Source organism: Wyeomyia smithii, chromosome 3 (genome assembly GCF_029784165.1).
Source record: "Wyeomyia smithii strain HCP4-BCI-WySm-NY-G18 chromosome 3, ASM2978416v1, whole genome shotgun sequence".
NCBI lineage: Eukaryota > Metazoa > Arthropoda > Insecta > Diptera > Culicidae > Wyeomyia > Wyeomyia smithii.
This window is the reverse complement of record NC_073696.1, coordinates 118,959,954-118,974,149: the sequence shown is the minus strand read 5'-3', so window position 1 is coordinate 118,974,149 and position 14,196 is coordinate 118,959,954. Positions and strand designations below refer to the sequence as shown.

The 14,196-nt window shown below is 39.4% G+C and overlaps 1 protein-coding gene across 1 annotated transcript in view; it reads left to right on the top strand.

Moving 5' to 3' along the window:
- Positions 1–1,159: 1,159 nt before the first annotated feature.
- Positions 1,160–14,196, top strand: part of LOC129730962 (putative uncharacterized protein DDB_G0277255) — a 219,120-nt gene continuing 206,083 nt past the window's right edge. The window contains exon 1 of the mRNA XM_055690634.1: positions 1,160–2,420. The gene's annotated coding sequence lies outside the window, so the exon portion shown is untranslated. The remainder of the gene's footprint in view (positions 2,421–14,196) is intronic.

The window sequence follows — 14,196 nt, the reverse complement described above, 5'->3', positions numbered from 1 at the left end:
GACTTGATCATGTAAGTGGCATCGTTGACTTGATCAGCGTCAACGGCGATCGATGAAACGTGCAATTTACATGTATGTACAGGAAACCAGTTACCTAATTTTTCGTTGTGATTGAATCATTTGCAAGCAAAATGTTGATCGAAGGTAGAAGTGAAGGTCCCAAGAGTTCCTGCCCACGTTGATTCTTGTGGTCACGATCTCTTAGCGGATCAGTTGACATTTGACGGTGGAGATCGATTGCGCTCTCTACTTCTCGTAGTCAAATCTCGATTCTCGGACGCAACTTACTCTCAGCTTCGCGTTAGCGGAGAGTGAGAGTAAGTGGGTGGCAAGAAAAAGAGACGATGTTTTTATTTTGCTCTGGAGGGTGATCATCGATACTCCATTCCTTCGGTGTCGGTATTGGTTGAGGGGGGTTCACAACCTACTGATAGCAGCCGCATAACATCACCAGCTCACATCACCATTAGTTCACCGGGTTCGAACCAGTGCAAAGGCCAGTCTGGGCCGCGCTACTTGTAGCAGTAGAAGCGAGATAGACTGCTTTGGGGATTGGGACTTGCGATGGGCAAATAATAAATAAACACGAAAACGTGACGCGCACACACTGGTATTTTGTTTGTTAGAATTAAATTCAGAGTTTCAGTGGGCAAGTGTTGACTTCTCTGTAATCTATAATCTTTAATGAAAATATCTAAAATTATTGACTAATTGATCGTTCAGTGTACATTTTTCGAATGAAACCAGAACAACACTTTGACAAAAACTTGACTTGTAGAGAAATATCCTACTTGAAACCGGGAAAAGAGGGTACCCGTAAGAACGCGATTGAGCCGATAGATGAATTGATCTAAGCGTTCTAAGTTTGCGTCGTATTGTGGCACTGCTGTGATACCTTGCGGTACGCGGTCGCGACCTGGCCCCAGTGGAGTCACCACCATCACACAGCGAGTTACCAACTTACCAGTCGCGTAGGACTAAAGAGAGAAGAGGAGAGTGAGAGTGATGGAGCAAATTGTGCTGACTGGAAGCGCGTAACCAAAAGAGCGCAAACTACCGGTTGATTGTGTGAGAGAGGGCGATAAAGAACTCGATGAGAGTCGGAGTGCCTCTGCAGGTATAGACGGCTGACGGGAAAACATTGTTGTTTTAGCATTTTCACCGAATCAAGTGAATCAGTCAGCTTTCAAAGTTGGTGGTGTGCGCTACATCGTTTTGGGATATTCGTCGGGCGCAGCAGCAATCGTGATGACAATTGCCGCCGGCAGCCGGTATCAGTCAGGTTTGACATTGCGCGCAAACAGCTGAGTTTTTGGATAGGAAGTGTGTCTCCCGTCGGACGGACGATAGTGATTAATCATTTTTGTTTTTGTTCCGTGAACATCGGGCGGATAAGCGAATGTGGGTGGTCAGCAGGCGTTCCGGGCACCTACACAGAAATTCACAATTAAACTTCTCACTGGATGGATTATGGCTCCCGGTGGCACTCGTGTCAATATAGTAGTGAAGAAGACTGTTGCGCTGTGACCTTTTCGTGAATCACACGTGTTCTGTGCGCGTCTGAGAACGAACCAAGCAGGAAGGCGGAGCGAGTGAGTGTCTCTGCGCACGCCGGAGAGTGAAGTGACGCTGCGCGGCGGTGTTATATTTACGAGTTGAAATATTTATAATGACAATTATTACTGCCCGTAACGAATATGGATTAAGTTGTGTTCTGGCCGACAAGTTCAGAATTCACAGCGGTGGAGTGTTTGTGTATTTCAAACGTACATAGGAAGGAGGAAAAAAGCTTCGAATGAAGAAGAAAACAAATAGTGAACAACTGAGCGAGTTTTGTGAATGTTTGTGCCAGTGTGTCTATTTACTCGCGAGTTGTGTGATGGAAGAGTAAAAAAAAACAGCACGGTGACATTTTGACTTCAGTCACTTGAAATGTCAAACCATTTATAAGTTTAAATGTTACATCGTTTGGCTTTCGTTGAATTAGCTGAGTGGCCTACTGCGGTTGGTAGTGTGTTGTGTGCTGTGTTGTGTTTTATACCAACCCAGACAACAGTGATGACGGTGATGATGATGGCACTTCAAGTGTCAGGTACTCTGAGCTAATGAGAACAGTGCACTACTTGGAGGAAACGCGACGGTTGGAGGTTGAAATTAATATCTGTAGATCTTTGATTGAATGATCGACCGACACGAAAAAGTACGGGAGCTGACGCACCACCAGTGACATATCCGACGTTGAAGGGCAGTACCAAATAACAACAGAACACCAGCAATCAGTAGAACAAATTCTAGTGGCTTAGTGATAAAATTGTTAATTGCTTTCCATAATCAATCTGGACTGCTGTATAATTGAGCCGGTGCAATTGGAAAATGTTATATTTCTTCAATGTACAGTTCGTGACAGGACAATTTTTAAGGTGAGGCAGAGTATATCAACTAAAGTTTGCGATAGACGTTGAAACTCGAATTTGCGTTTACATTGTTATACGGTTTGCAAGCTTGAAAATCGCAACGGTGATTACTATTTATAACATGTTAGAGTCCATTATCATACAGCTTTTATTTATGAGTTACATCCTATAGTCTGTGCTTTATGACTTGTGATAAAGCAAACCTGAAGGTCTTGAAACGAACAATATTATTAAAAATATTTTAATCATCTGTGGTTTTTCCACAATTTATCATTTTGCTTTTGAAAATTTATGGCTGAGAAAAGTCATGTTTTAAAAACTTGTTTTTCGAATATAAAAAAAGCTTATACAACAAAAAATTAGACTGAACTGGAGAAAATAAAAAAAAAACAAATTAAAGATATAGTAGAATGTAATACAGTGCTTATTCGATTTTATCACGGTAAAAAACAGCATCGAGAATTTTTCGAAACCGTGGTGTGATAAAACTTGTTTATTTTTGTGATGTATTCAATTGAAATTTATGATATTCTGAGTAAAGTGATGCACTTTCTTGGTTCAATGAAATATGAGGTGAAGATACAAATGAATTGAAAATAAAAGTTAGTTCATAATATTTTTCTCCATACCATTTTTGCAAACTTTCTCACGGGATTATAATGCAATATCTGTATGATTTCTACTGCCCATTCTTTAGCATAGCTAGAAGAGTCTAATGCTTGTTCATGTGAAATTGTGGAACCGCTATATTTTATAATTTTTAAATCCACGCTATATGAACTACAAACTGTAAAGCTATTTGAACTGTTGACAGATCTCCTTTCTCAACTGCTCGAATAATACGTAAGTTTTGCTTCAAAGGCGATGAAATACGCATTTCACAGTTCATTTTTCCCAAAGTTATGATACAAAAAAAATTGTAACAGTTGTGACAGTTCGTTGCCCCAGAAAATTGATCAAATAAATTAGGATCATGAAACTATACACATGCAAGGAGACAAGACACAAGTGAAAATGATGTTTCAAACACACTTTCTACAACTGGAAGTACATAATACTGAGTGTGATGAAATCGAAAAAAAGCGTGAATTTGGCGAGTAGTGATAAAAACGACTGTTGGTAAAATCGAAAAAGCACTATACAACAGAAAATCGGGGTAAAAATATGAAAAACAAAAATTTTATTATTTGATTTGAATTGTTTTTGAATACATATTTCTGAAATTCGCCTTTTAAGTTATGTTTTGAAATGATCAACATATTTATATCAAACAAATTCAACTTGATAGGGTGAGACCACCTCAAACTCCAACATTTCAAATAAATAAAATTTTTTGGAGACGCGATGATTCTGTCTCGTAGCCTAAGCGAGATTTTTATATTTTGACCGGTCCTTGCCAGGAATGCAACCTTCTCCCCGAAAAGGGGAAGGATCATAATAATTTTGTTGTTATTGTATCTCTGAGTATCGCTTACACTCTTCATATTACATTAAACAGATTTCAAATAAGTTAATCCTACGCCGAGATAACCCAATTTCAGTATTGTAGGGGGATTGGGACAAACTTAACATGTTTCTGACATTGTACGAGGATTAGATACCAGCCAATCGGTTTTGGAAACTGTTCTACTCAATATAAGACATAATTTGACTGCCACATTTAGATATTAGCGGATCCATTAATGCTCTACATATAATTAGCTGAGACTGGACGGTGGGTTTTTTCAATAGGGCTTGAATTGCCACTCTATGCATAGGTCAGCGGTGCAAACAATCGATCAAAATTTCACACACGTAATTTTAATGATTTTCGAGAAAAAATGAAATGAAAAAACACACACACATACCGAAAATGCTCAGCTCGTCGAACTGAGTCGAGTGGTATATGCCATTCGGCCCTTTTGAGCATTTTTATACCTTCGGTTTTTGCCAGTGATTGCTGATTGCAGTGATGGAGAAAGGCAAAAATCGTATGGAAACCAAAAAAATCGGGTGCGAAAATATATTTCCTCCGTCGGTCTGAAAAGTTACACAGTTATTATAGAACTCTTAAGGAACAAGAAAATTCCTCCCCAGTTGGTCTCGAGGTATGATGCTGGCCTGACAAGCCAGTCGTCGTAGGTTCGAGTCTCAACTCGGGAGAGACTGCTAGTGTTAGTAGGATCGTAGCGCCAGCCCCCAATTGTCCTGTAGACTTAACGGTTGGCTGCGTAGTTTGTGTATAGTAAACGGAAGGTCAAGTTCCGAATCGGAATGTAGCACCAAGGCTTTGCTTTGCTTTTTAAGGAACAAGAAAAATGCATGGGAGCTAACATTATATTTTGTCCCACCCTAATGTGTATGTAAGCTCTCTCTCCTTTTTATGCCAATATTTTTTGTTTTGTTCATGCATGCCCGGTTCTGTTCAAAATGGCGTTGAAACAAGGAACATTCCACATGTTTATTGTACAGATCGTTATGAACTGCACAGCAATTTTGGTTAAAGTTCACGGCAAAACATTTTGAAAGCGAAAATCTTCCGGTTTTGACTATTTATACAATTCGCCAGGAAAGTAGTGGAAGACCGGCCAGAGTATTGGACAAAAAAGGTTTTTTTCTTTTTTGTCTAAATCATGGTTCAAGCTTAGCGGTATTTAATTCTTCGATATCGTTTTTGTGAAAAATTACTTGCATATTGATTCATTTTTTCCTCAAATTATTTTCGTGGCGCCTGTTAGCCTGTACTTTCCATTCACTTTGAACCTGTTTGAGTCTATTATGTACATAACTGGTGGTAACTAAAAATTTTAAATCAACAACAAATACGCTCAGAGAGGAATGAGAGAATATAGATGTTAGCTCTCTCTCTCTCTTTTCTTTATGGCAGTATTTTTGTTTTGTTAATGTAAACTGTTCTGTTCAAAATGGCATCGAGACAAGAAGCATTGCGCAAACACACTGCACAGTTCTATATACAGCACAAAAATCGACTTAATGTTTACGGTGAACCATTTTGAAAGCGAAAATCTTCCGGTTTCGACCGTGTCTAATATTAAGCACACCTTATCTATAATTCGCAAAAAAGGTTGCGGAAGATTTTCTTTTTATCGCGACTCAAACTACAAGAATTCAATGTGCCAACGTATTACTGCTGTTCGAATTCAAGTGTATCCAACTGTACATCGGAAATACGTTGAAAAGTATTGGGATGAATCACCGAAAGCAGTCAAGGGCACAGGAAAACTCTAAAGACGACTTTTGTGCGCAGAGCAGAACACAGCCTACGTTCGAACCCGCAAAGCTTCTAAAGGATCCCTAATTCGAATTCCTTAGAGGATGGATTACCTTCTAGTTTGTTTTTGTCAAATAGTGAAGCGTCCACGAATAGCAGTAAATGCGTCCTGTTTGCCAAGTATTTTGCAGATGTTTTCAATATTGAGTGCGCATTTTCGGACGAGATTGCTGCAGCTATGGCTCCTGTTCCGGGTGATGCATTTAGCGCTTATATCTTTACAATTTCAAACGATGAAGCCATTTGCAACCTGAAACAATCTTTCTCTCCAGGACCCGATGTTTTTTTTTTATTCTTGCTGATTTTTCGTCCGTCTAGTTTCGCCACTGTTGTTTGTGCTAATCACCGACGCCCGGGAAGGCAACTCCACCCAGGACTCTGTAGCCGTAGTATTTATTAAAAATTTCGAAGTCAACATAAGTACTGGCGCCAATCGTCAACTTGGTTTAATATTTAAAATTGGAAAAAAGCTTCATGATCCTGGCATTTTGCACACACTCTACTGCTCTCTGATACGCTCAGTTTTAAAAACTGCCTGCGTTGTTTGGGATCCGTACTACGATTTTTGGATACAGCAAATCGAACCCAATCAAAAGCTCTTCATCCTAAGGATTTGTCGCAGATTGTCATGGAGGAACCCTGATCATTTGCTAACATACGAAAGCCTTCACCTGCTGGTTGGGATAAAACTCCTTGAAGAGCGTCATAAGCACATACCAGCCAAAACAGTTCACAAAATCCTCACTGGTCAAGGTGGCTTTTCCCAGCCCATATATACTTACTTATTCATTAAGACTGCTAGTCGGGTGGATTCCATTTAATAACTAAATAGGTTAATGAATAAATAATTTCAACGCAATAAAATATGGATAGAACCTTTATTTATCTTTAAAAATTTTGTCAGAACTTTTTAGAACGTTTTTCATGAGGTTTCTCCACTGAAAACTTGTCAATTATAATATCAACACTCAATTCCTTCAGTATTCGCATCATCACAATGAAATTTTTTTTTTTATTTTCTAGAAATGTTGACAAACTTTTTTTTAATCAGTTCATCTTCGAAAAAGACAGTTTCCCCAGTTGCGTTCAAAAGTATTAGGCCTCTGCCATGGTGAACGCGAACGCGAGCGATGGGGCGAGCAAATTGCCGTAGGCAAATGAACAGCCGTAAAGAGAGTTGCTTATTTACCTACGGCAAGTTTCTCGCCCAATCGCTCGCGTTCGCGTTCACCATGGCAGAGGCCTTAGACTTAAATAAATACGCTATAAAATTTTAATGTTTAGAATATATTTTGCATATTGTTGATCAAAATCAAACTGTAAAAATGCAATTCAAAGGAAAACTTCTCTAAACTCTGAAACTGTTTAGCAAGCGAGTTTTCTTATTGGGTATGAAAGACTTCTGATTTTTTTCCCGAATAACTGATTTTTTCTTGATTTGTGGGGCCCTTAAAATGTGGGGGGCCGGGTCACATGCTGTCAGTGTTGCACGAAGCCGGCGATATCAATATACTGCAAACGATAAATTCTAAAGGTGATTTTTTAAGATGCGTTCGGATTAGCTAGTTTATGTTAATATCCAGAAAGTCTTTATTTGTAGTGTACTAGTTGAAAAAAAAAATGTCGAAGATGTCATCTCTCATCTATCTCAATCTATAGATAATGATACTTGATTTATACTTTTCTTTGATTTGTCTGATGTCATTGATTTCCCCAAAACATGTGTTTGCAGTGCTGGAGATAACATTTGACGTTCAAAGATCGTTGTATTCAAGCTCAACACCAAACAAAATATGCAATGAATGAAACATGACAGCGTGTGAGTGTTTGGCTACATTTTTTTTTATCAGCGGAATATCAATCCGAAGAAGGTCCGGTAATGAGCGTTTGAGAAATCAACCTCTTCTCAGTAACAAATAAATCGTTTGAATGATATTAAACAAGTAATTCGAAATAAGCGAATATATAATTAAACGGTAGTATTATGAAAAAGCAGACTGAACGAAATGATTAATTGACAAAAACTTATTTACATGTTTCTGAAGCTAGTTTTTGCTCTCAATTAAGGCGATTGTGATATCCCATTCACAATAAAAGTATGTTTCTATATTGAAAATTAGTAGTATATTCCGAATAGAAGCAACTACTAATATTCACCCCTTATAAAAATCGATTCTACAAATTTTCTGTTAATAATCATAGATTTTAATCAAATGTGACAATTTTAAATAAAGTATAGAAGAACAAAAAAAATGGTCACATCCGGTATTACGCGTTCGATCGAACACGGCGGCCAACAAAGAGCTGCGCGATTCGTCTGAGAGCACATGACATTCTGCTGGCTCCCGGCCTATCGCTGTGTAGAGGCGTACCTACACAGAGCGAGCCCGATTCAACCCGATTCACCTCTGCGCCCTATCAGGTGACATTAGAGTGCAAATAATTGTAACAATACAGATGCCTGCTTTTTCTTCACGCTCACTCATATTACCGATGTTCATTGCCTATCTGACCGATCCGGTTCGAAGCAGCACACGAGCGGCACTGGTAGATTACCTGGAGGTACACAATAAGTCAGAATGTTGCTAAGAAAAAAAAAAGTAAAAATGAAAAAACAGCACCCGCCGACAATTGCGCCGCGACACGGGGTTGGCAGTAGCGCGAGATATCACGAGGTAGAGCAATCCAGCCAACATTTGAGCACTAGTAGAACCCATCATCCATAGATTCCATCGTTGCGGCTAGCCAATGCGCAGTTCGTCGCAAGTCTTTGTTAGTTCCGAGAATCTTCGAGTCGCCGACCGGCCACCAAATCGCACTGCACAGGCCACGGCGGGTTCAATTTTGTTGACTCATGAACTTTGTGCTGTATTCTCTTTTCCACACAGGATGGATGGTGTACACATGGTGCATGCCTTTCGAAGTCTCTGCTGTCATATTGTAATAATAACAATAACAACAGTGACTGATGAGAGACCTCTGTCTTGAGAGGTTCTGCTGCTGCTTTCCCGGTCACACACATCCGGTCAGTGGTGTCAATTCACTGCCGTCGCCTGCTCATGCGGCACACACCCATTCTTCAACCCGCATCCTATCCACCCAACTCCTCCCATGACACTGCTTTATTGTGTACCACCACCCAACTTGGAGCATGGTACGCTTCGATGTTTGGGAGGCGAACGTTTTTCGTCAGAAATTAATTTTTGTATTTACCGCGCGAGTCGGTGTAATTGAACTCTACCGATGCGCGATGGCTGAATCTTCTATCGAACGCACTAAACCACATGCACCCATACTGAGGGAACAGGCAGGCCAGCAAGCACATACACTTACTAGTCCGTTAGCGGTGTGTCGCGAGGATCGAAAATATCGCGTATTTCTTTTCCATTTATTGTGTATAATGGGATGTTGATAAATAAGGAATCGCTGCGATCGCGGGACCAGTAATGGAACGCGTGCGAGTAACGTCATCCAGTCTTGCTACCGAAGATGTGATGTGGCCATCATTGACGCCTTTTGACAGTTTTACTTGATGTGTCACTTTAAAAGTCGTTTTGAGGTTTGGGTTTTTAATTTCACTTGTTCTTGCAGCTGCGATCCGACGAGGGTCATCGTCTCACCGCAGCCGCCATCGTGTCAGGTGGTGATGGTAGTAAGCCGGCATAAAGTGCATCACCGTACGACGATAATTGTTATAGTCGACACTTAACGTCGCCAAGTGGCAGCACGGCAGTTATTTGGGCACGCAGGGTGACGAAGATTTACGGAAAATGTGATTATTTAAAAATAAAACAAAATTCCATGGATCAAGCCGGAACAGCTCCACGAAAGAAATGTGTTTGGATGGCGAAAGAGGACACGAGATGATCGAAAGTGATAAGCAGTATTTGGACGGTGCATCGTTTTAGTGAGCCGCAATGAGCAATTTACACAGAAGTGTTGGCTCGTTTGGTATCTTGGATATTAAAATATCGATGAATTCGTTTTGATGAACAATTCAGATATTTTACACTACGACGTTGCAATCATTACTTTTTCCTTTTCCTCAATTACTGGATTGTTGAACAAATCGCATAGTAAAATTGCGTGTCATTTTAGTAAATAACAAACATTTCTTTCCATGCTCATACTTACATAATCTTATGTTTTTAAACATAACGCTATTAAATAGTTTTGGAAAATGTCTTCACAAAAACTAGAAGAAAACACCATGATAAAAATCATAAAATGTAATTTTTCTAGAACAATGTCGCTGACATTCCGTCTTTCTCATGAAAGCTCGATTTATTTACTGAAATCCAGTAAAATGTTATTTAAGGAAAATTCTTTTTGCTTGAATTTTATTTCATTTTTAAGTGGAATAACTCCAAAATCAAATCCAACATGGCATTTGTTGCGAATTCATGATATATTGTATCGACAATTATTTTCAAAAATGTTCCTTTAATGATCAGCATAGAAAATAAATTCATGGATATGGAGGCTTTACGAATGCATTAAATTTGCTTCAAGGAGGAATACCACCTTAGAAGGCTTCTTGTTAGAGTTTTTTACAGTTTTATTAATCATAAACACATAATACACAAAATCTATGTAATTAGAATATTACTTTAAATTGACTTTAAATTGACATCCCTGTTGGGTATATTAAGGAAAAAGTTGGTTTCTTTAAAATGTAGAGTTAAACGGCGTGTAACATAGCTTTGCCCTTGAGCATTTTCTGTGAGCATTTTCTGTGTGTGTGTGTGTGTGTGTGTGTGTGTGTGTGTGTGTATGTGTGCGTGTGTGTATGTGTGTGTGTGTTCGTGTGTGTGTGTGTGTGTGTGTGTGTGTGTGTGTGTCTTTGTGTGTGTGTGTCTGTGTGTGTATGTGTGTGTGTGTGTGTGTGTGTGTGTGTGTGTGTCTGCAACTTTTCTTGTTGCCCCGTAGAACCCTTTTAAATTTTATTGTAATCGGATTTTAAGTTTTTAAGTTAGGCTGATACAAATTTCGAATTCTTTTTATGTCCAAGGTTATCAAAGTTAGCAAAGGGGGTGGCAAAAAATAAATAACACCGAGACGAGAAAAAAAAAGAAATATCTTTGATCAAAGTTTGTGTGCAAGTTATGACGTTTGTAACTTGCACTCAAAATTTATTTGAGTTGAGTTGAAAAATAACACTTTATTATTATTATTATTTATTTCGCTTGCCTTTTGACGACCCTCTCGCTGTCACTGGACTTGGTTGTTGCTAAATAAAGCATTTATGCGGTCGGCTTTTTTTTCTTCCCCTTTCAATATTCAAGATTTTCGAAGGGGGGGGGGGGGGGGGGTTTTGACATAAAATGAAAAAAAAAATTGTAACGGCCTTATTTATCGAAAACTTAAAGTTTGATATATCGCAAGCAATGTTTCGCTACCGTTTTTAATCTAACCTGTGTCTCTGGAAGGGTACTTACACCAAGGTTCCCCTCGATAAATCCCAAACAACGGAAAATTTCGAAATGTTCTCTACTGTGCCAAAAACTATGATAAATTTGTGATCTTTTGAAAAAGGCTCGATCAAAATCGGTTCAGATCTTGCGGAATGGCAGCTGAAGAATTTTCATTTTTTTTGACTCCGGAGGGGTCGGGTACGCAAGTGTTAACGCATGACATAAATAGTAAGGTGCCAATGGAAATGGTTTTTCCGAATTTTGTTTCCCCCTTGGCTACACCACTGGTCCCTGGTAATTATATTGCGCATTACTAACAGTTAGAACTGTTTGATACCCTTGACAGCAAACGGCAAAAAATATTTCGTTGTTTTTTTTATGCGTGTTTGAGACATCTGTCGTAAAGAAAAATGTTTGTTTGTCTAAGTTGGTGATTATCTCGTAATAGATTTTGTTTGATGGTGACATTAGTACATATAATGGAATCATTGAAAATCTTAACACAAGATGGGGTCTATTTCTGAATCATGTTGAGGAAAAAACAATGTTGTTTACTCAAAATGAAGGTCGGTTATTGAACTATAGAGGAATAATATTGAAAAAAATATTCCAATTTGGTATCGATTATATTTCGAACTTTTCTCCGAAAACCATTCATCATATTTTGGGCTCTCTGTTGGCTAACCTGAGCGACCATTTTATACCACCTTCTCCGCGTTACGGAGACAGATCAAAAACATCTTCGGATTTTCAATTTTATTATTAGTTACGATGAACGACACGGTTTGCCCCTCAAAATCATGAAGTGTTTTTTTTAATAACGTTCGCATTTAAAAAGGACTTTTTTCGGATGGTGATAATAAACTAAGACAGATTGAGTTTGATAAATTTCCCATTGGAGGTAATTATATTAGCTTACTTGCAAAAAAATTCTACGCCCTTGCGAGCGGCAGTTAACCTGAACATTCGCCATGACGAACAGAAACATGTGTGTCGGCATGTTTTTGAGTTCTTTTTTCGTTTTATTTATCAATATTTATCAATCAATTTCGCGACAAGATTGTTGGAGTAGATCTTACTTTTTGGGTTTGCCCAGAAATTCCCGATGGAACACAGCTGGGTACCACATCGATATTCAGCCGAACCATTTCCTCCAGCGATCGCTTCGAAAAGTGGGCCTACACCATATCCGGCCAGAACACCACGTCTTTGCCCTTATGGTATTTCTTGATGAACGACGCAAGTACTTCGTACTGTAAATTTTCCTGTTCACGGCCAGTCTAGAGCAAGAGGAGATCTCCTTCTCGCTGATGGTCAGCTGGTCAGCTACAGCAGCACCTTCTTGGGAAACTTGGTGTGTGAAAAGAGCTTTCCCTTCGTGGAGGAAGTAGAATACGAAGCGCCCTGCCAGTCATTGCCATACAGGATGAAATAAGTCTCGTCGTCCATTACCACCGCCACGTCGCGATACGCCAGGAAAATTGACTTGACCATCTTATTCAGCTGTTGGGGTTTTAACGCGCACACTCCAGAATGGAGTAGCTTCACTGTTAGAGTTCGACTAATAGAGTTGTCAAATTTTGCCTGCTGACTCATGGGTTACTAATATTGATGCTGCATAAAGCTATGTCCGTTTAGAACCCGGAATATCAAAATCATCTGTATCTCGTTAACGGTTTGACGTGCAGGAGGTTGACACTTCAAAATAAACTGTACTTTACGAAATAAATATTAATACAAATTCTAATTTATTACTCTCATCAAATGCTGCACACCTCCGGAGACAACTTCCTCGACACATTTGTTCCACATTCTGGTCATCTGAGTCGCGTTCCGAGTCGTTTTTCCACTTTTCTAAAGCTTCCGTTTCTTTATTGCCGAAATCTCTCGATGAGCTGGAGCTGCGGACAGTTGAGTGGATTTATGTTTTTATCGATGAAATCTATGTTATTACTGCGGTACCGCTGGATGACTTCCCGGCTGAAGTGGCAACTCGCCAAATCTAGCCAAAACTTGATGGGACCTTCATGGGCTTTAATGAAGAGTAGTACGCGATTTTTGAGACATCCTTCCTTGTGCAGCTTCGAGTCCATTGTCTCATTCGACACAAACACTTTGGTCTTTGCTCTGGCAAATTTGACCTTCGCAGGAACATCTCCTCGTACCGTCGCCATGTAGAATTTTTGGCCAGTAAGCTGTACGAATTCCATTTTGACGTAGGTTACATTGTCGATGAGCAGGCATTCTTGGTACTTCGTCAAGTTTTCATTATCTGATAGTCCAGGGTTTGCTCTGATGGTTCTTAACACCTTTTAGTTCAGCTTGCGGTCATATGTTCCGCTACGACGCTTACCTTGAGGCACTCGATCCATGCTCTTTCGCTCCCTGAAACATGTGAGCACATCATACATGGTTGATTTGGTGATTTTCTCCGTTTATGTGATTTTTATTGCGGATTATAGACTGTTCTGAAAATTATAAATACATCTTCTTTCTTGAATAAAACAAAAAATACAGGATTTTTCGGGCCATTTTATTCTGAAATATAGATAATTAAGTGTTTTCTTTCCAGTTTCAATTCAAGTTGGGATTATTTTTCGTAGGATATGCGAGTTCTCTAACTTTTCTCTTAACACTACTCATAAGCTTTTGCACAGTGTGTTCTCCGACCATTTTTACCACTTTGAGCCAACCTTTTTTAAATTTTTCAACATTGTCCGCTGGTTTGACATATTTCTTCAGCTCTGCCTCGGTCAAAGCCCAAAAAGTTTCAATAGGGCGAATTTCAGGGCAGTTTGGAGAATTCATCTCCTTTGGGACACATGTGACATTATTTGTTTTATACCACCCTAGTGCATCCTTAGAGTAATGGCAGGAAGCAAGATCGGGCCAAAAGATTGGAGGATTGTTATGCTGCTTAACCATGGGTAACAACCTTTTCTGCAAACACTCTTTCACGTAACTTTTACCATTCATTGTGTCATTCGTAATGAATGGACGAGATATTTTCCCACATTCACAAATGGCCTGCCAAACCATTACCTTCTTGCCGATTTTTTCGGTGTAAATGGCTTTCACTGGTCCAGGGACATCCTTT